At 34.4% G+C, this 20,448-nt stretch overlaps 1 protein-coding gene across 1 annotated transcript in view; it reads left to right on the top strand.

Annotated features, from left to right (window-relative positions):
- Positions 1-6,406: 6,406 nt before the first annotated feature.
- EYS (eyes shut homolog) overlaps positions 6,407-20,448 on the top strand; it is a 1,629,530-nt gene continuing 1,615,488 nt past the window's right edge. The window contains 1 exon segment of the mRNA XM_036248740.1: positions 6,407-6,535. The gene's annotated coding sequence lies outside the window, so the exon portion shown is untranslated.

The raw sequence follows: 20,448 nt of genomic DNA, 5'->3' as shown, positions 1-20,448 counted from the left end.
TGTAAACCTACTTTTGCCCCACCCAGTATACATTTAATTGGTTCTGTTTTTTTTAAAAACCCTGACTAACATTTAATTGGTTCTGTCTTTCTGAAGAACCTTGACCAGCAAAATGGTGTTTTAGCTGTGTGTATTTTTTAAATCCTCACCTGAGGATCTTTTTACATTTATTTTTTTCAGATAGAGTGAGAGAGAGGGAGAGAGAAAGAATCATTGATGTGAGAGAGACACATTGATTGGTTGCCTCCCACACTACCCTGACTGGGGCCGAGGATCAAACCCACAACCAAAGTATGTACCCTTGACCGGGAATTGAACCTGCAACTCTGTGATCCGTGGGCTGACACTCTAACCGCTGAGCCAAACTGGCCAAGGCAGGTTTTTTTTCCTAAGTCGTATTTATTAATGTATAATTATATCCCATAGAATTAATTTCCTTTAGTGTACCATTTCATAAATTATGACAAATATAGTCACTCAACCACCACCATGGTCTTAATATGCAGCTTTTCCAAGACTACAAAAGGTTTCCCACGCCTATATGCAATCAACTCCTCTGTTTTCTGTCCCTGTAAATTTTTCCTTCTCCAGAATATCATGTACATAGGCTTGCTTTACTCAAGAATAACATAGGATTTGAAGATCAGTAGACAGTAAAACCGCAACAAGATTCAAGCAACAGATAACAAAGTAGCTCCACTTTCTGGAGTCTGTAAGTGGGTCCCTCTCTTGTCTTGGAAGTGATGCAGTAGGGTAGGAAGCACACACATCTTGAAGTCTGTAGTTCCTGAGAATGACTCAAAGTCATGTGGTCTTATGTGGTCTGCCTCGTCTTTCTGACAATTGTGTGAGAAATGAGGTCAGATGTCCACTTCCTTAGGCTCTCTGGATTTATAAATGTGATGACTTCTGTATATTGTTTAATAGAACAACAAGTATTAAGCAGGGGAATGAGTAATATCACAACTAGTATTGGGTTTCAAAAGCCAGTGGGAGATTTAGAAGTGGGGAGCGATCTGATCAGAACTATTTTTCAAATGTGAAATTATTTGATGTTAAGCTATGGACACATAATCAGTTCAAAAAAACTTTGTGATATTGAGCATTGACCAAATAATGACCTCCTTGGTCATGGTTATGCTTGGAATCCTGTCAAGAATGGGGCTGAAAGATGCATGATAAAGGCTTGTGTGGAAATAGCAAAATGAAGAGTGGATTTTTTTAACGAGGATGAAGGGGTTTATTTGAGCCATGTGAAATTTTAAATTACGAGCCTAGATTTTTGTTAGGAATAGGCCAGTGGGAGAGAGACAGGGAAGAACTGAGGACTGTGTCATTACAATGAATCCGCTTCACACGAGAGCAGGTAACAGGGACAGATCAGTGAGAGAAGGCATGGCAATAGGAGAGTGTAGTGTCCCATAGCCAAGAGAACAGAGATTCTCCAGGAGGCTGCCAGAATCAAAAGATTTAAATAGGAGGAGGAGGGCAGGATGGACTAAGTCAGAAAGGAAAATCATAATTACTGGCATTTTATTGTATTTTTCAGATATGTTTCAGAATTTTTTTACAACACACCTGAGGTGTAAAAATCTGAGATTTATAAAAATTTAATAGGTTTACCAAAGTCATGCAACTAGTAAAATGTACAACTAAAACTTTTTTTTTTTTTTTTATTCTCACCCGAGGACTTTTTTCGATATTTTGTTCAGACAGAGTGGGAGGGAGAGAGAGAGACAGAGAGAAACATCAACATGAAAGGGACACATCGAGTGGTTGCCACCCACACGACCCAACCAGGGCCGGGGACAAACTGCAACCGAGGTACGTGCCCTTAGCAGGAACCAAACCCCGGACTCTCTAGAACACAGGCCAACTCTCTAACTGCTGAGCCAAACCGGCCAGGGCTAGAACTAAAACTTAATCCCAGATGTCAAAGAAAAAGAGAATTTGAGGTCTTTAGAAGTAGGCACAAGGAGGTTACTGGTCATCATTAAGAAAGTTATTTCAGGAGGATTGTGGAAGCGTAAGGGAGATCGAAAGAGATTAAAAAAGTGAACAGATAGTGAGAAAACGAAGCACTAGTCCTTCCACTTTTAAAAAGAGGGGACAGAGATAACTAACTCAAGAGATTAAGTGTCAAAGGGGAGATTTCCAGGGATAGAGGAATTAAAATTGCTACTAGGAAAGTTGCAGAGAATACAGTTTTATGAGCAAACATTATAACTCTGCAATGCATTTCTCTAGCCGAGAATTGAACTATATGTACTAAAATGTTTTTAAGTCCTTAAGTGAGGGAAGATCTATTATTTTAGTTTTTATTGTTTATTCTGTGTATTTTTATTTCTTCTGAGGACATTCTTTTCTGAGATCAAAAGTATCCCTTATTTTGGAGAAACTTGTTTGAATGTTTAGGCAATGGTTCCATCCTAGAATGGTGAAGTTTGAGATGCCTAAGAAATAAGTGGGATCCCTGATGTTTTAACAGGCTGATTTTTGTTGTAGGTGGAGTTGCATTTTGTGTGTGTGTGTATGTGTGTGTGTGTGTGTGTGTCCCCAGGCCCATGCTTTTGCTTTTGTTCAAGCGATAACTGCAGATATTCAGGACTGGAGGGGTGCTTAAAAAAAACAAACAATCTTTTTCTTCTACCGTCTAAATTATTGTAGCTGGGCAAATAATTCAAATGAAATACAGCAGATTATCAGGGGAAAATCAAAATTTAATATGTGCCTGTGGGAAATTCACACAGCATGTACATTCTGAAGACAGTGAAATAAAATCGAATATATATGACGTTTTGGACAAACAAAAAAGAAGTAGGAATGCAGTGGTGAGATTTCAAAGGAAGCTTGCAAAGGGTGTAATTATCCCAAATATTATAGCAACAAAGCCTAATTCTGTGACTTTGCCTGGTTCTGATTTGTCTCACATGGAATGTCTAGAACTATCACAGGGGAAACTAAATTACTAAATGGCAATTTTTAAAATTTTATTTTTGTACTATTGAGCTAAAAATGTTAAATTACAAACAACATAGATTAACACAGATAGCATTTGGAAAGAGTTATGGTTGAGGAAGGGTATTTTTTATTTTTTTTACCTTGCTTTCAGACTTAGAGAGTTGAGAAAGAAAATCGCTTCATTTTATAAATGTAGGAAACAGGATAGAAAGAGCCTGTGGTCTTACTCTCATGAAGAATTTGAGAGATGTCTTCCTTACCACACGGGCAAGTGGGGCACAAAGAAGAGATAGCCCCATTAGATGCCTGCACAGAGCAGCCCATTAGATTTGCACATTTGGACTATTGTGCCAGAATGTGATTCCTCACCTATATATAAAGTTAGGATAGTTCAAAGGGGGCTGTAGTTCATTGATCTCAATATCTGTGTGGAGTCCCTATGACAACTTCTCACTCCTTCCTTCTTAAAATGCTTCTTTCACCTACCTTCTGAGACTTGACTCTTGTTTTTTCTCTCACCTCACTTATAATTCCTCTGCACTTTCATTTTCTGAATTCCTTTTCATTCCCAATATCTCATAATGCTGCAGTGATCCATAAGTAAAGATTTTAGCTAGTTCCATAGTCTTATGGACAATCTACATGCTAATAACTCCTGAACTTGTATATCTGGGTTGGATTTCTTTTTTGACTCTAGAGATGGATCTGAAGCTTCCTTACGTACATGTTTAATAGTCCTCTCAAACTTAACGTTTCAAGATTTCATGCTCGATTCCCTTCTGTGCCGTACCCCAAACCTGCTTTTATGACCAGTAATAAAGCTCAACTTTTCTATTATTTTATTTTATAAAACTTTCAGCCATCATCCTTTAATTTACTTATCCAGAGAAATCTATCGAGCACCTGCTATGTGCCAAACACAGTGCTCTGCAGTTGTACGACAGCAGAAAAAGCAAACGTCCTTACCTTCTTAATAACTACAGTCCAGAAGGAGAATGTAGACTATGAGTAATACAAGTACACTAAGCAGATACTATAGGGTCTCAAATGTGACAAATATTGGGGGGGGAATGGAGCAGAGTGAGGCACATTGGAAGAGGAGGTGTTGTGGTATTAAATGGGAAGCTTGAGATGGGCTTCCCTGAGAAGGTCAGACTTACTCAAACACTTGGCAGTGAGGCTGTTCACCTAAGGGAATTAATTCTCAAAGAAGAGTGTTCTAAGAAAAGGGACAAAGAAATAAGGAAATTAAGAAGATAATATGCTTGGCATCTTTGAGTAACAGCTAGGAAACCAATGTCTCTGAAACAAGGTCATCAAGAAAAGAAAACCAAAGAAGTAACAGAAAGATTCTTAACATAACTATGGCTTTTCACTCCAAGTGAAATGAGAAGCACTGTAGGGTTTGGTGAAATGGTTGACATGATATGTCTTACGTTATAAAAGGATCAGTCAGGCGACTCAGCTGAGAACAAACATGAGACAGGGTGATGGGCAAGAGCAGTACAAAGTAGGTCTATTAAAAGGCTTGGTGTTAACTTTTGTGATCAATGGAGATAGTTCTGACTGGTTGATCATGGCAGAAGTGATATGAAGTGGTTAGCTTTGGGATATATTTCTCTTATGCCCCATAATAAATCTATCAGCTCATTTGTCAATTCAATATTAAATTATATTTAGAGTATATTTTTAATCCTCTCCACTAATTGATCCAAGACACTTTTAGCTTTCACCTAAAGTAATACAAGAGCTTCCCTTCTGCCTTCACTTCTTCCCACTCACCCCAAAGTCACTCCAGTCACCTTACAACAGAATGATCGCTTAATACACAGTTCAAGTCATGCATTTCTTCTCTTTCAAATTTCCAGGACTTTTGCATCATATTTAGAGAAGAAGCCAAAGTCCATAAAATGACCAGTAGAGGCATACTGGTCCGACTCACCATGAACCTCATTAGCATGGTCTCCTGTCTCTCTCCTAGCTGCTGTTTCTACTCTGTTCTGCTCTAGCCCACTGTAATGTAATTGTACTCTCATCACCTAGATATTTCTACCTAGATATCTCCACCTAGATGTTTGCATAGTTCAATCTCTTCCATATTTTTGTTTATTTTGACCACAGGTTACCTTATCAGAGAAGACTTCCCCAGTAATTTAAAAGGAAAAACAAAGGAATGGAAGGAGGAGAGAGAGGGAGAAAGAGGCAGACACAGGGAAGTGAAGAGAAAAGGAAAGAAGTAAATTAGATGAGTCTAAGGTCTACCTCTTTAACAAAGGAATTTGAACTAATTTTCCATGAGTCTTATAAAAAAAAGATATAACACAAGACATTTTTTTCTAGGTATTAGTGGATATGTCCATTATAACATTATGATGCACTTATAGGTGGCTCAGTGTCCAGGGAGGCCCCCGTATAACCCCGAGGATGTAATTTCTTGAGTCAATGTCTCACATTTCCTCACTTCGAATCACAAAATTATAAAAGCATCTTATTTTATTAATGACTTGCAAATATATAATATATAACCTACACATAATAAAGTATATGTTACATAAAAACAAGCATGCATATATATTTATAATGTTATTCATCACAAAAAAATAGAAACTTTTGTCTACAGTGCAGTTTTACTATTCTAAAATAGTATTTCTTTCATGAGAAGATTACTGAAATGCATATTTCACATACTGTAAAATCAAGTGTAATACAAATGAGATATGCTTAATTCGATAATTTTAAATATAAAGATAAAAGTAAAGCAACAGTTCAAATAGAACTACAAGTTCAGATATGCTAATAGAATCTTAATTTGATAAAATTCTGAAGTATCTGATAATTTCTCTTCTCTCTATAAACTCACAGATGGAGGTAAGATTTCATTTACTCTACTTTCCAATGATATAAATTCCTTGAGGCCTTCTTTATTATAGTTCCGCAATTCTTCTTTAGAAAAAGACAGTCTGCATTACTTCTTTTATAAAGATTGTTGTGGAATCAATAGTAACATTCTAAATTCATTCTTCACATCAGCAGGCCCTCTTTCTATTCTCTTATCCTGACAGCAGCATTTGAGGCTGTCACTAACCTTCAGCATCAGGTTTCCCTAGTAACACAAGGCCTTTTTCTTTCCCTGTCTGTCTGTATCTGAATTTTTTTAAAATTCAATTTGTATTAATTCCTGAAAACACAAGAAAGCATTCAGGCTGAGACATATGAAGTTAGCAATGAAAATAGTGAGTTACAAATGATACTGGAAATAATTCAATTATAGAGAAGTATTTTTGCTTATGGATTTATACAAAGCTCCAGATGGTGGCTTTCTGTATTCATCTCCAGATTAGCTAAATAAAGGCCAAGCCTTATGTCAGTCCTCACATGGCTTTAATGAGTTTACCTTTCCTGCAGCAGGTTAGGGCTTGAAGTACTTTGTTTCAGAAGCCACAAATAAAGGAAGCCTTATTTGATAGGAGTGCTGAGAAGCAAAGTGATACATCCCAGGCATGTGGAGACATTAACAGTAACCAGGAGCTTCCCAGGGTTACAAGCTTCCTTGGCTAATGGTTGAAAATCAGGGGTAAGTTGTGCTTGATTCCACCTAGAAATTACTTTTCTATTACAAGATAACAATTGCTTAACAGAATCCAACCACAAAGACTTCTATTAGCTATCATAAATGTGTCTTTAATCATTTTTTTTAACTTGTTCTCTACAAAACCTTTTTAGAAAATCTTCTTTGTCATATACTTCAGGATATTTTTTTTATTTGAACCAAGAAAAAAGAATTGCTTTGTATTCTTGGGATCTGCAAACAAAGAACATAATTTCCATGTCCTCTGAGGAATAGGATGTGGGGATTGCCAGAGAGTATTTAATCATAAAGTACTTATGATTGCTTGAGATTTTAACATTCCTCCTCCTTGTTCACCTGTATACACAGTGCTATAAAATGTCAATTGCAAAAGAAATGGTATAGTTTTTACACTTTGTTTATAAAGGACGTTATAAAGGACGTTAACTGCATATCTGGAGATATTTAAACCAGTTTTTTTCAGTGTCTTTTATTGTCATGTTAATGTTCACTAGTTTGTCACCCCTCAATGATGCTCTAAAGACAGTATTTCCTTTGGGTATTGTTAACTTTTCATATAACTTATCAGATATGATAATTTATTTTTTAAAATGTCAGAGTGTTTCAAATGTCAAACACCCTTACCTTAACATCCTATCAATCTTATTTGATTATTTAGGTGATTTATGGCTCAATAGGATTCATCAGTACTATTTAACGCTTAAGATTATAATTAACTTAAAATATTTGATTAATTATTGATGTATTACAGGAATAATGTGTTTTGAATTACTTGTAATTACTTTAGTATATGATATAAAATGACTGACTATTTCTTAAACAAAGAGTTAACTGTACTTTAAAAATCAATCAGAATGATACAAAATATTGCCATGGGGACTACTATGAGCAATGTCTCTCATTCTGCCTAAAAATCAGTAAATGTCGAATGCATAAAACGCATATGCTAATCAATATTGGTACATGCGTATACACGTTTAATGTATTGTTATGCTGTATAATATTCCCATCTCTAATGGGTGTTTTTATTTAAAACTTAACATTCAAGAAATAATTATGTAAATTTTTATTATTAACAGAATTTAGGAAACACAATATTACTGGCGATAACTGTGTTTATAGTCTCAACATAAATTGCAGATGTTAATAATTCAAATTTTAAAGAAATCATTAAGAAATTATTTCAGTCTTTACTCTTTTGGATTGTTGTTACAATTACAATTTTATTTGGCTTAAAATAGCTCTTGTAAACCAAGGAGATATTTATACCATGGTATTTCTATTTAGAAATGACCAATTTAATTTTGACTAAAATTGTTTTATAATTATTAATAATAAATTTTACTCAGTGTTTGAGAAAACAGAAACCTAAATGTGAAGAAACTTCCATGTTACAGCAGCCCCAGAGATAAATAAGTCACAAAAGGACAAATGTGTAAGGTTTTCTGCATTATAACTGACTAGAGAGTACGTTTTGTGAGGACAGGAAAAACCACAACTTCCCTTTCTCCCACTGAATTCTCAGATCGTAACACCAAACCTGTCCTTTGGAAGTGCTTGACAAATACTGAGTTAACATGTTGAAAATGAAATAAAATAACTGCATTAAGTCACTTCAATAGTTGCCTTAAAACAATAGCATGTTGTCTAGGGAAAAAGGAAAGAAAGAGGCAAGAAACGAAGGAAGTTAAACATTGAACACATTAAGCTACTTTAGCAATTCTAGCATAAATGTTCATTTCATGAGACCCAGGATCGTTGACTTCTGCCAGGTTCTTGCCTTAAATGGTAGCATATAAAGTGTTCATTGTTCCTCATGAGTACCCCAAGTTGTCAAGAGGCTAATAAAATTTTAATAAAAATCATGTACACTTGTTGAGTTTTACAGAAATTTCACTGGTGACTATGTATCTTTTGAAGAGATAATCTAGTCAAATTTAAATATTTTTGCTACACTCCACCCCAAGTGATATTTTACTTTTATCCCTATGCAATAAGGTTTTTAAAGTGAAAAATTATAATAACCACTTTGCAAAAACTGTTCCCAGAATGGGTTTTATCTAAAAGATAACAAAGTCTTTCTTGAAATTAATGCTAAAGAAATCATCTTATTCTTTGAATAAACTAGAAAAAACATACATTGTTAAATTATCCCTCAGGCATAAATTGGCTTTCATTTATAGAGAGCTTTGAGTGTACCATTGTCTTGGAAGGTTTGACAGCCCCCTGATGTTCTCAGATACTGATTTTGGAGCATCCCATGGTAGATCCTACTTTCCAGATCATACACATTTTAACCAAGTTCATCATATACTGTGGATAACCAAAGCAACAGTACTAAATTTATGATGCTGACATTCCTGAAGAAAGAGAAGTTGTCTATCCTTTGGTTGTAGATTCCATCTATTTTGGAAAGTTACTCAGAAATCAAATATAATTGAAGGTTAAGTTACAAATGTATGCCAACTAATTATTTTATAACAAGAAATAGAAGGGTATTAGAATATGGAGAGAGACATTTTCTATCACGCAAGAAAATATAAATCTGAATTATAATCCTGACTTTCCTTGTTGAATTTAGAATCTGAATAAGGGAGACATTAGTTTGGCATGGCAGTTGAGTATGGGCTGTGAGCTCCGACACAACTGGATGAAAACTCTTACTTGGTTACTCATTAGCTTTGCAACTTCTAGTGAATTAAATTTTCTCATTCATGAAATAGAGATAAAACTATTGATCTTGTCGGGTTGAGTTGAGAATTAATGCAATATTATATGTGATGTTCTTAGCACAGTATCTGCAAGTTAAGAACTCAACACACAATTAGAGATTGAGTTTTTATGTGATTTGCCTGCTTTATTATACAAAGAATGTCCAGTCTTCCATGTGCACAGCGGTGCTATATTTAACACTGGGATTGCACCTGTGGAGTTTTTATGTTAGAATTTGCCCCTTCTTCAAATCTGATTGTCTCCATGGCTCCTTTTCAGCTTCCTTCTCAAGGAGCTCCACTTTTAATTCACTCAACCATTCTCCAGACATGCTACTTACTATTGCTTTTGTGAGATTACAGCCGGACCTGACAGCGTTGGAAGACATCTTTCAAGTGATTTTGTAACTCCATGTCAATCTATTGCATAACACATGTATACTTACTGCTCAGAAGGTGGTTCATTTCTCTCTCCTCAAACCTTGGGAAGAACCTTATTAGATTTCCCAAATATCAATAACACACTATACTCATAATTATGCCAGCTTCTCACAACTTTAGACAACACATTTATCAGAACTCAGATAACTTTCTTCTATTATTTTAAAAATAATAATATGACAGAATTAAAATTAAAAATTAAATATAAATATAGATAATAAATGGATTATTTTATGTTTTAAAATCTGAATGAATACTCAATTCTATTTGAAGAAATTAAATAGACAGAAAACCGATGCATTTTGCTTATTCAACTTCTTGAATAGAATATATTCTTAATAAAAATTAAATCTTAAATCTAATCTATTTAAATGTTAATATATAGTTATGAAAATTGTTTGCTAAATGTTTCATTCAAATTTAAAGATTTAAATTTGGAAGTCATCACCTAACGTAGTTAAATTTATAGATATTTCCTTAAATAAGTTAAATAATTTCTTATTCTGTGTGTGTGTGTGTGTTGAATCTGTAAGGCTGCAAGATAGTCTGGAGGCTGGGGAGGCACAGAAGAGTTAATATTCCAGCTCTGAGCCTTAAGGCAGTATAAAGGCAGAATTCCTTCTTCCTTGGGATTTCTCAGTATTTTTCTTAAGGCCTTTAAATGATTGGATGAAGTCCATCCACATTCTGGAGGGTGAACTACTGTATATATTGATTTAAATGTAATCATATCTAAAAAACATCTAGAATGGTATTTGCCCAAAACTGGGCACCTAGTCTAGTCAAGTTAACACAAAATTATCACACACACAAATATGTACACACACACACACACATACATATTGCCTCATATATATGATAAGTTAGTGTGTTTCCTTGGTTATTACAGAAAATAATAAAGTCAGTCATGTCAAATTAGCATAAATGCTGTGTCCATAAACTCAAATTACTGAGTTTTGTGTTTTGCTTATAAATTACACCTAATTTTGAAACGGGTTAAAATTTAATGTAAAATTAACTAGCTTCAAGAAATACAAATAAAATGGAATGAAGAAAAATGATTCTTTTCTTTTTGAAAAAAAATCAATAAAAAAGACAAGAGAAATTCTTCCTCTGGAACACAGAGTAAACACCTGAGAGCCAGTGAGGACATGGTAGGGAGAAAACCGTCTGTGATCTCCTCACTAACCTGTGGAGATGATGACTTCTTAAACACATGTCAGTCATTAGCCTATAGGGTACCACATGTTGAGATTAGCTTGTTAAATCTGAATTTGGCCCCAACTTGATGTTTAAATGTCCAATGTTACCTTTGTGGATTTGGTGCCAGATAAATATGGGTAAGTATGCATTACGATTCTTAAACTGCGATGTAGTTGCGTAGCTTCCTGTTACACACAAAAAAAAGTTTGTCCAGATATGTGCGTATCCTTTGATTCATTTCTTACATATTCAGTAAATAGTTATGATCATCTGTTATGTTCCCTGCACTGTTCTAAGTTCTGAGAAAACAGCAATTAATTTGACGAGAAAGGTTCCTGATCTTGTTAAGCTTTTATTTTTGAAGAGCATAAAAAAAATCAACATTTAAGTAAGAAAGAAAAATAATCAATAGTAAACACCATGCAAATTCAAATTAAATGAAACTCCATTGCCTGGCTGGGGACTTTAGATATTTGGGATAGTCTGAGTTCTTAATAACGAGGATGTATATTTGTTACGCAAATAGCAGAGAAAAGAGCACCCCCAGGCAAATGGTATAAGCAGTGCCAATACCTTGAAACATGACAGAGTTTGGCACAATCAACGAGGAAGGCTGTGCAGCTGTAGCACAGCCTGCAAAAGAGAAAACAGTCCTGAGTGCATTTGAAGTGAAGGCTGGAGTCAGAGCCTGTGCTATACCATGATGGGAAATGCACATTATATTATTTGGCGAACAAAACCTTTGGAGATGGCTTCTTCTGAGTTTTCTCCCAGTAGTACCATGACTTCATTTCTTCTATATGTTTGAATTTTTATCCATGTGGCATTTGTTTTGCTGTCAGGAGTGAAGTAGACATCCATCTTATTATAATTATTATTATTTCTTGTGGCACATTGTGTGTTGCCTTAATGCAAAACGTTGTTTAGTGGAAGAGTGATTTTAAATATTGTATATCCATAATCAAAGAAATTATTTATTAATCTTTCAGGGGAAAATAATTTGAAAAGTACAAGCAGGGATTTCTCTCCTGGATACATACCTAAGGGTAATTCTTGCAAAGATCCGTACACGGAGGGTGTATATGGCAGCAAGGAGCTGGATGTGACCTGTGCATCCTTCTCTAGAGTAATGGATAAATAAAATGCAGTAAATCACACTGTGAAATGTTAGACAGCAATAAGAGGCCATAAACCAGATATGTGGAATAGATTGGTCCCTAAACAAGGCTGGATGAGAAAACTAGGACAGAGTTGGGATTTCCAAAACCCTTAATGGAAATGAAACACACAAAATCTATACCATATTTTACAAAGATACATCTTTGCTTAAGAACATATATCAAACCATTACAAATGGTTTCTGTGAGAGGAAGACAATGGGTTGGGGATTAGGAAAAAAGGCACAAAATAAAACACGAAGCAGGCCTTATACTAAGAAATGATGGTACTGTGTTAACAGTAATGAAAATCTGATTCCACTATCAGACATAAGAAATGTGGAAAAGTGTGCCCTAGATTTGATGAAATACGGTAAATATTATAGTTCAACATTATGCAACCAGAGCTTTCATTAAAAGTATGGAAGAAATACAATAAGAAAGAACATTTCAATCAATATTACCATAAGGAATTAAATGTATGTGGGCACGGTCCCCCACTTTAACCTTAGGATGTTTGTTTTCATCTGGATCTTGTTGTTTTTCAGTTGTCATGAACTTTCGCAGACCCTGTATCCTAATATCTATCACAAAAAGGTTTTCCCTTCTTCATTCATATCACGGGCACAGCCTTTGTGCAAGTTCTTCTTGCCTCTCATTTAGATTATTGCAGTGATTTCCCTAATTGTTCTTATAGGGTCTGGTCTGGCGAGCAGCTGTAATGCTGTATTACCTTTTCAAAAATGCAAATGTGATTATAACTCCTTTTCTTAAATTCTTTTGATGTTGATACATCGCCTGAAGAGTAAAATCCAAACTCTGTTTGGTTAGTGCATGACCTTCATTATCTACTCTTTATTGCTTTCCCATATCTCACCATTAACTGCCCTGGCTTTCTCTTCTCCAGCCATTCCAGCTCTCATAATTTTGTCATTTTACTGACGAATGCCAATATGTACCCTTATGACCCTTTACAGACTGTAACCAAACAATTAAAAGAATGTCAGTGCCTTAGAATGAATGCATACTCCAGCACAGGTTGTTTAGCAGCCGTTCTACACACTCATGCCAGACACTATGTCTCTGAAATCGGGGATCTTGCCCCTGCTCCCAGCTGTTTGCTCCTTTCCCACTTCACTGAGAACTCCTTCAAGGCAAGGTATGTGTCTGATTTTTGTTTTTGCAATTTTAGGTTCCTATTAAGATGCACAGTATAAAGTAGAATTTAATAAATATTTATTCAATACAGGACATTCATAATCATTTCCCATTAAAAATGAAATACATTTTTCAAAAGAAAAAAAAATGACATAAAATGTCATAAAATATACAACTTAGGAAAAATTTGAAAATGCATAAATTACTAGAGAAATAAAAGTGTGAAGGTTCAACTTCATAAAAAGCACAAATAAGCATAAAAACAAACTCACCAACCCACGTTTAAAACAATAAAACAATAACAAGAAAATATAAAACATGATGTCAAATGAATAAGTATTCAAGTAGAATATAATAAATTTAAATTATCTTTACTGTTAAATCAAGTATCATTGTTAACATTAACTAAAAAGTGAGAAAAATTGCAGAAACATTTAAGTATGAAGTAAATTTAATCCATGAGTAGCATATAAGACGTATGATTTATCAAAGATGAGCACTCTGGATGATTTTGTTTTAGTTACTTGACTATTTTGAAGAACTAAATATTATGTTGTTGTCTCCGTTTAAGAAATGACTTATAAGTAATCTGTTTGCCCGGCTGGTGTGGCTCAGTGGTTGAGCATCAACCCATACACCAAGAGGTCATTGGTTCAATTCCCATTCAGGGCACATGCCCAGGTTGTGGGCCCGATCCCCAGTGGAGGTCATGCAGAAGGTGGCCAATCGATGTTCTCTTGCATCGATGTTTCTATCTCTGTCTTCCTCTCCCTTCTTCTCTCTCTAAAAATCAATAAAAAAAAAAAAAGTAATCTGTTTTAAACACTATCAAGAAGACTTATTCCTTAGTGCTCCTTATGACACAACAATCCATGCTTAGTACTTTCTGTGGAAGATTTTTGAAGAAAAAATAAATCAGTGTCTAGAATTAACTACAAACGCTGTGCTGTTTAAAAGGTCATGGAATCTTAGTAAAAAAAATGCATGTTAAGGAGTGAAAGAATAACATATTTCAGTGAACATTCCTTAGTAAAATGACATCTGCAGCTTGGCAAATGCGTTAGCACTCCGGGTAATGGGAACCAGTAGGTACAATGACATTCTCAAAGCAGTAGTGCACACCACAGCAGTTGTGGGGACACCTCGGAGGAAGATGTGAGACAAGTGTCATGTGACCTAGTCTGGGTTAGATGGAATACAAGCTGATAGATGCATTCTTAATTCTTTTTGGAATACTGAATAACTTTTATTAATTTATATCTCCTGTCAGTTTATAATAGGAAAACAGGTCATATATTACTGATTAAACAGAATTTTAATTTATGCTGGATTTTATTCATTTTAAAGTGAATATTAACTACATAAGACCCACAGGTATTTTAAGTTAGGTACAAATCCTTTCATTAGAAGATGTTGGAGCTATTTATTGCTTTATGACAAGTACTTCCTTAAATCTACATGTTCTTTGTTTCTAAGCTTATACTTTCTCATTTAGGCAATAAAAAACTTATTAATTTGAATGCAAATCACCTATTTATATACAGAAGATAAATATTTCTTCTTTGCCTCTATATTTAGAAAGGCAAATGTTTTGGGGTTTTTTTATGTGTAAATAAGCATGCTCTTATATATTTGTCATACAATGGCTATTATCTAAGTATACTAGAGTCCTTCCCCCAGATAATGACTTGTGCACCATCCTCCCCCTCTAACACACACACAGTTTACATTACTGTGTTGGTATAAGAAGGTCATTTGTTGGACAAAGCTTTAAGGCGCTCTTTGTATACCTTAAGTCATGTGTGTTACTTAGTATCTTGTGCATTAATTGTGGTAGTGCATTATCTTAGAAATAGAACATATTAGGTTTATTTGTAGGTTCTTAAAATGTGTCCTTTTGCCTTATAAACTGTGCCTAGGGATACAATTTATAAGGCATCAGGCTTACTGATGTGTTTTGACTAAGACGGAATGACATGTTAATTCCATGTCTTCATTGATACATGCTTGTTATTGGTTCCATTGCCTAATTTTATTATTTGACAAGTCAAGCTCATCCACCATTTAAATTAGTTGTTTTTAAATTCTAAATGCCTAAAATCTAATCATGTGGTAAGAACTCAAATTATATATATATAGTCGCTCACTTCTATTTTTAAACTTGATGGAAAAGAATGCTTATGTCAAGCAGAAGTAAAATTCATAGCTGTAATGTTTTCTCTGTGGGCTTGCAAACATTTACTTATTTTGTTTACAATGAGTCTCCTAAAAATAGCAAATCAAGTTGACAGATGATCAATGTCAGATTTATTGAGAAACTGCCTGTGCAAATAGAATACCAGGACAGAACCCAATCAGTCACTGATGATCATGTGTACATTGTAAATCATGCCTGTGGTAAAAACTTACTGTAAAAGTCACCTTGGTGTGAAGATGCACTTAACATGAATTTGATATTAGTTTGTGAAAGATGATTCTTAAAAATGTCTAAGGTACATGTTGAAGCAACTATTCATATGACCGAAATAGTTAGAACATTTATTTTTTCATGTACCATTTTAATTATTAGCAATTTGCAATCATAATGGTTTTAAAAATAAGAGATTAAAGATATGTTTTGTTTTTCATCATTCAAATTGAATTCTGGCTGCTGTTTGAATTTTTGAGCTATCTAATTTTTTTATGCCTTTGTGATCTTAATATAAGCCATATCTAACCAGTTCAATTTGGTCTCTTCAAAATAAAGACATACACTATTCAGTAGAACTTAAATTTATAAGGGAAAAGAATATAAAATAAATAGGAATTCTATATTCTAAGAATTCTTAGATATTCTTCATTTTCTTCCTTTTTTTCTTAGAGAGATATTTCAAATTATCAAATAATTTTTATTGTATACAATACATATTAAAATAAATTGCAAATTTTATTTACATAGACTTTAAAATGATTTTTGAATTATTTCTTATTGTAAAAATTACTCTTGTATTTTTATGATGTGCAAGATTCATGTACTACTTTACACTTAATGGTATAATAACTTACACTGTTTTTATGTATTTTCTAAATCATTGAAAGTTTAGATTGAAAATTCATTCTTCACATGCTTTCTATTAATTTTATTCATATAATTATTCAATTTTTCAAAAACAGAGAAAGTGATTTGTAATAATGATAACAGCCAAGAAATGCAAGATTACTATTAAAATACAGTATACAGAAGTCAAATAAAAATTAAACAACTTTAATTTAAAAAAATTTAATAGTCATTTTGCATTTATGTAATATTTAGAAGATAGTTAAGTGTACTTTAGTATCAGTTTGCATTCTAAGCTAAATATAGCAATAATAAATAAAAATGTTCAGATAAATAATATGGCTTTTTATAAATAGTTTTCATAAATATTTAAATATTTTTAAAAATATGCATGGCATAGTTAAATCTATCTCTGAGAATTTGTATGTAACTGATGAGATCAAGAATATTGGCCAGGGAACCAAGGTCAGAAGTTTTGAATAATACAGTAGAATCTTTAACTTTTATCTCAATATTCACTAGTGCAGGCAGAATGAACCTTGGTTTTATAAAATTGCTGAGCTGGAAAGACACCTATTAGGTCATCTTTTTAAACTTTTTCGATCAAAATAGAATAGATTGTTCCCTTCCAGTATAATCACAGTGCATTGGAAATTAGATCCCATATGAGACAAATCCCAGTGGAAATATAAGACTTTATGCAGGTTTAGAATAAATATTTTAGACCTAATTTAAGAATAAAAATGCCACAATTTTATTTAACTTTCAAGTTCTAAATATTTTGTATACGTACAAAGCTGTGTATATGTGTTTATTTGAATATTCACAGAACATAGTTTAGACAAAATACCACTTTATAGTTACATAATTATGTTTATATAGTTCTATACTTGACTATAGAGTAAAGATACTTTTCCATAAAAATCAGTAGAAAATCAGCTTCCTGATAGAACTTTATCATCTGTGCAGATACATTCTTATAAGATAGGTGTTTGTAGAAATAAACAGTCACCTTTAAATATAACAATTCTAAAGTAGGGCAGCAAAGCATGGAGAATAATCATTAAGAACTCCTTCCATTGTCAGTGGAGGTGGGGTGTCCACCAGTGGAGGTGGGGGATCCCTTTCCCCACTGGGTGCTGGTGGTCAGGTTTTTAAAAGAATTTTCTAAGACTTACATAGGAGAAAAAGTGATTTTTATTTGCGTGGAGTTATATCCCTTGGTTTCAAAAGTCCTATTTCCCTTAAACCAGTCCTGGAAAAGCACAGCTGGGGATTCAGCAGAGCTAAAAGCAAAGCATATGTCCAGAGTTTCCATTCCATGGTGGAGTTAAGTCCTGCAAAGCATCAGGCTAGCCATAGTCCATTAGTCCATTGTGTGGGGCCTACACGGCCGTGAGCCACATGGACAAATTCAGGGGAGCACAACCCCTGCAACAGGAAAGCCAGGAGCACAGGCAAGCAAGACAGAGGGAACCCTTTGTTTAGGAGTTTAAACATCAAATATTCTCGCACTTGCAGTGTCCACACCTATACTCCTACTTTGGCCAATGCCCTGTTCCCAGGTATCACTGCCAGGTAAGCACCCTGTCTACTTCATTTAGACTTTACTGGGCATGTGTCTCAATTGCAGCTTTTCTGTGTCATACAGACCTTACTGGGGCATGTGCCCATTCTTTGTCCAATCCCTGCCCCCAGGATCTGCAGTGAACACACCTGGAGAATGTTAAACTGCAGCTTCCTGGCACAAATGGCATGCCTATATTATCTGGCCTTCCCTTTGCTTCTTTTCAGTTAACTAATAACCAGGCGAAATACAATGATATCACTTCATTTCTTCCTAAGTACAAATTGAGTATGGCCATCACCCCTCCCACTCTCCCCTTCTCCCTCACTCCCTTCTGTTGTCCCCTTGTTTTCCCATAGAAAAGTCTATTATGACATGATGTTAATGTGATACTATCATATCAAGAAAGATTAAAAGATTACATTGCTTCTGATGCACAGGTTAAATCAGAATCCAATAAATATAGTTGAAATTCTTAGAATCCCTGGATTGTGGATGACTAAAGGGAATGACAATAAAAGAACGTAAGGTCTGCAGTTTGAAAAAATTGAGTTGTGTTCTTCTCAATTCCTTGTTAGTTATGTATCTTCTGAGACTTTCAGGAAAAATAACTGGCATTACTTGTCATAATCTCACCAAACAAAATGATAAAACTATAAATTGCATCTTTTGTTACTTGGCAATCTACACTTAATATTGCCATGACGGTGATATTAAAAAAAATATATATACACACATAAAAATTCCTTGTTGAAAACTCTTCAATGGGGCCCAGTCATGTAAGGAACAACGTATAAGTTATTTCCAAGTTACTGGTCAACTATTTTCCCTTGCATGTTATGTAATGTAGTATTTCTGAAGAATAGATATCTTCCTTAAAAAACCTAGCCTTTGTACAAGTTATCATCTCTGTTCTCTCTTAATTTTTTTCTAAGCTTACAGATCCCACTACTAATGCTCCCTCATTCTGAAATCTTCTCAGAATTTACCAAGGGCATTCCTTGTCATTATAGCAAATTTTTAGTCATTATAATACTTTTTATATTATATTGTAATTTTTCTCATGCAACTCAGTCTCTTCCTGAGATTATAAACACTTTAAGAGTAGGGAATCTATGTTTTCTTCTTTGCATTTCCAATATGACATAGGAAGACAAAATATTGAGAAATAATGAATGTCTAAGGGCTTTACAAGTGCACTGAAAAAAAAAAATTCACAACTCAATAATTTATCTAGATAACAGTTAACGTTTCTTTCTGTACAAGTTCATCAATTTACAGAAGGTCAAATAACCAGTCAATATTAGAACTGGAATTCTGAATCGGACAGGCTGACCCCAGAGTATGAACTTTCAATGATATTTAGGGTTGGTAACCAGGCTATATACCCTCAGTACTACTGTTTACCTAGGGCATTCTCTGCCTCAAAAATAATACCAGGAATTTCCATTTGACCCAATGATCCCGGATCTAGGAATATACCGTAAGAAGCCTGAAACACCAATCAGAAAGAATATATGTACCCCCATGTTCATAGCAGCACTATTTACAATAGCTAAGATCTGGAAACAGCCCAAGTGTCCATCAGTAGATGAATGGATAAAAAAGCTGTGGTACACATACACAATGAAGTACTATGCAGCTGTAAGAAAGAAAGCTCTCTTATCCTTTGAGATTACATGGAGGGACCTGGAAAGTATTATCCTAAGTGAAACAAGCCAAGCAGAAAAAGACAAATACCACATGATCTCACTTATATATGGAATATAATGAATATAACACTCTGAGGAATAGGGTAGACCCGGAAACACGGAAGTAGGGTACAAACTGACATACCTCAGAAGTGGGGGTGGTGGGGGGTGGGAAGATATAAACCACAGAACTTATATGCACGTATGCATAACCAATGGACAGGGACAACAAGGCCGGGGACCGGGCGGGGGGGGGATGGGGAGGAGGATGTCAATGGGGTAAAAAAGGAGAAACATCTGTAACAAAAATAAAATTAAAATTAATTAATTAATTAATTAATTAAATCAAATAAAAATAAAATGCCAGGAAAGGATACTTTAGTTTTTGAAGTGCAAACAGTCATCTCTCTCTCTTGTATTAAACCACTTTATTGTGGTATGATTAACATACAAAAAGCTGTACCCATCCCATGTACACAACTTGATGAGTCTGGAGGTAAGTATACACTAGTGAAATTTTCACAACAATCAATGTCAAAAACATATTAATCAACTCCAAATGTTCCCTTCTACTCTCTCTTTGTTAAAAAAAAAAAAAAGTGTGATAGCAACACAGTAACATAGATCAGCTTCTCAGGATGCAATACTTCTAAGCATGCAATACAGCATTCTATGACTTACTCAGTTTGCATAACTAAAACGTTGTACTCTTTGATCAAGACCTCCTTGTTTTCCCCTCCTCCTAGCCCTGGCCAGCCACCATTCTAGTCTCTACTTCTATGAAAACATTTCTGTTTAAAAAATAATAATAATAATACCTGAAGAGATCTACTTTAGCAATAACCAGAGAGACTGAATTTACATCACAAATTCAAAAGACAAAATACATTGTGAGTAATCAAATAGCAATGTAGTTAAACACCATTAAAGTTT

Source organism: Molossus molossus, unplaced genomic scaffold (assembly GCF_014108415.1).
Source record: "Molossus molossus isolate mMolMol1 unplaced genomic scaffold, mMolMol1.p scaffold_m16_p_8, whole genome shotgun sequence".
NCBI lineage: Eukaryota > Metazoa > Chordata > Mammalia > Chiroptera > Molossidae > Molossus > Molossus molossus.
The sequence above is the reverse complement of the archived record's forward strand: the minus strand, read 5'-3'. Positions and strand labels throughout refer to the sequence as shown.